Source organism: Rhinichthys klamathensis, unplaced genomic scaffold (genome assembly GCF_029890125.1).
Source record: "Rhinichthys klamathensis goyatoka isolate OS25496 unplaced genomic scaffold, OSU_Roscu_1.1 h1tg000194l_1, whole genome shotgun sequence".
Classification (NCBI taxonomy): domain Eukaryota; kingdom Metazoa; phylum Chordata; class Actinopteri; order Cypriniformes; family Leuciscidae; genus Rhinichthys; species Rhinichthys klamathensis.
Genome location: NW_026606720.1, coordinates 281,503 through 284,682, shown reverse-complemented (window position 1 = coordinate 284,682; position 3,180 = coordinate 281,503). Strand labels below are relative to the sequence as shown.

Genomic DNA, 3,180 nt, shown 5'->3' with positions numbered 1-3,180 from the left:
ATAACTCTTCCCAATAATATCGAACAGACAACAATAAATAGACAGAGACAGAGTAACACAGATCGCTTGCTGAGACACAGAAGCTAATGCCGCGTTTCACCGGATGTGCTCTTATGCCTTCCTGGTCATGACGTCACCCGCCCGTGACGCTGATTCTTTCCATTGGACTAGTTGACATTGATGCTCAGACGCATTCACGCTGGGGGCGTTCCCAAAGCGTCGATGACGCATCGCGAGTTCCCTCGAAAGGGAACATGTTATAGGTAATAATGTGGAGCTCATGTGAAATATATTTGCACGTTGTAATAGGTTTTAACATGTGAATTATGTTACCACGTCACAAATACTGTACATTTTTAGCTTTAATAGCCTTTTTCACACAAAATGCATAGAACATAAAGCTTATAATGCATGTTTAGGCCTAGGCCCACATTTGCCTACTAATGTGAAAATATATTCATGAAAATATTTTAATGATAATGAAGCGTATAGTTTTTAATCAAGTGAGTTTTTGCAATACTTTTATTTCAACACTGTTTACCATTTCTAAAGCTATATTATAAATATATTTTACATAATCAACAGTATAATATTATATTTGATATAATCAATAGGCTACTGCTTTCATATTCTATTTACAAAGCACTTTCAGGACATCTTTATATATATATATAGTGATGTTACTTTTAGGAGCAAGAAAATTGGCTGAAACTAACGTTAGCTCAATGGTAACGTTAAACACATTTTGATAAAAAAATGTTCTGTGATTTCAGTAGTAACAAAATAACCCATAACAGAGAGAAAGCTCAACGACTTCAACATTTCTGGAGAAAGTTGCTGCCGGAGAAGTAACGTTAGGACTCAGGTGAGCCGAGGAACCTCATTAAATAACCTCATTTTATTTCTCAAAATGTTTTTTTTAAATTGTTTATTTTAAGAAGGTTTTGCATCCAAACGAAGTTACACCGTATGAGCAAAACTAAATGAATAAGTAAACCCAAAAACAAATTCTGTTAAGAAATTATATTCTGTATATTCTTTAAATTCTTTCTCTTTTCTGCATTTCACCTCTGCTGTAGCTTCTTTCCTTTTAATAAACCTGGCATTGCATTGTTGGCTCAGTGACAAATGGCTTGTTGTGTTCTTAGATCCTTCAGTGCTGATGCCCTTCAACGTAGCGGAGTGGAGCTGATCTTCATCTCTAAAGCACTATTGATGAACCATATGATTAGTAAGTAAAACGCCAAACATACACTAATGTCAAACATACACTAATTGTCTTGGTACAAATGTTTATGTCTCTTATGTTCACCAAAAAAAACTTTAAAAACAATAATATTGTGAAATAATATAAATAAATAAAAACTATTTTCTATGTCAATATATTGTAAAATGCAATTAATTCCTGTGATCAAAGCTGAATTTTCAGCATCACAGCTTCACATCATCCATCATAAATTATTCTAATATGACGATTTGATGATCAAAAAATATTTCTGATTATTATCAGTGTTGAAAACAGTTGTGCTGCTTCATATTTTTGTGTTTTTCAGGATTATTTGATGAATAGAAAGGTTAAAATAACAGCATTTATTTGAAACAGAAATCCTTACTCTCTCTTTTGGTCAATTTAATGCATCCTTGCTGAGTAAAAATATGAATTTTTTCTATTCATTTTTAAATCTATCATTGACCCCAAATGTTTGAACATTAGTGTAAACTACCCTTCATATGTGTGTGGTCTATTTAACAATGAATCCTGGAGGGGAAAAAATGGTTTAAACTGTTACAATGGTTTACACAAACACATTAATCAGCACAACTGTTTTCAACATTGATAATAATCAGAAATGTTTTGGATGTTTACAAGGTAAGAATATATAGTATTCAAATATAAAAAACACTGACTCGTTAGGTCATGTTTTTTCATTAAAGTCAGATGATTTCCTATTAATTCAATAGAATATGGTGACTTCAATTTACATGATGTCATGAGCAATCAAGCCATTTATATAGATCAGTGAGTAGTGCCCAGCATATCTAAGTCCACTAAAGGAGATTTCTCGCATTTTACCCCTAAACTCTGGAATAACTATGAAGGTGAAAGAGTAACAAGACTCGAGCATGAACAATAAAAACTTGTATGCTAAAATTTACACTCACAGCTCCAAAGTGAAAACCTCACCTAATACGCAATAACGTTGAAAAGATCACGGTTTCTGTCCTGACGAAAATTTTCTATTTTTTATTTTATTTTTTGCTTTGCAGAACAAGTCTGTGACTGACTTAATGAACCCAGTTGCTTTGGATCATGCTCAAAGATGTAAGGGTTACAAAAAGTTAACCAGAACTCTTATGGACTCCATCTTCTCTTTCGAAGAGATGGCAGCATGAACGGAAAAAAGGGGGTTGTTGGTGAAAAAAGAGCCTTGACCTACAAAAGGTGCAGCTAATAATTGGTAAGCATGTCTGAATATCTTTTATCAATAGTTATTATATATGACAAGCACTGAGCGCGTCCGTCAGCGCCAGCCATAGCGCGGAAAGCACAGTTTGAATCTGGCAGTTATGTCACGTCATGTCGAACTTGTTTTCAAATTTTAATGTAATCAATCTCATTTCTTACAGACCATGTCAAAAAGAGGCACCCAGGCATAGGAGGCACTGAGATCAAGGTCTGCATGGCACAAAAGTTAAAAGATCTGAGGAGACGGGCAGAAAGGTAATATTCAGACGATCCAACATCCAAGTGTGATCCCCATGTGGTCTGTTCACATTTGCGAAACCGACATGCGCGAGGACTGACTCAGTTTATTCCTCAGTCTGAGTCTACATTGTGATCTATTCACAAACTGTCAATAGTTTCTTTTATAAATGAGACGCACCACTCGTCTTATACAGTTGTTGTTTAAGCAAGATGTATTTCCATAGCATATTTACGTAAAACGTTTAATGACATAATAACATTACAAATGAATAATAATTAATTATTAAGCCCCCATCCACTTTAGGCTTCAAAAATGCTTTTCAGAAACCTACGGGGTGACGTCACGGACACTACGTCCATATTTTTTTTTACAGTCTATGGTTTGCACTGCCCTAATCTTTGATCTTTTTCTATCCCAAAACAGGATGCCTGCTGCAGGAGACACTAAGGACTGAGGACTTTCACAAACGCAC

General features: G+C 34.8%; 1 long non-coding RNA gene across 1 annotated transcript; it reads left to right on the top strand.

Moving 5' to 3' along the window:
• The first annotated feature begins 1,074 nt into the window (after window positions 1-1,074).
• LOC130095957 (uncharacterized) lies at window positions 1,075-2,717 on the top strand. Its single transcript, XR_008808160.1, has 3 exons — window positions 1,075-1,231; window positions 2,269-2,459; window positions 2,629-2,717. It is a non-coding gene; the product is annotated as an uncharacterized LOC130095957 (long non-coding RNA).
• Window positions 2,718-3,180: the final 463 nt, after the last annotated feature.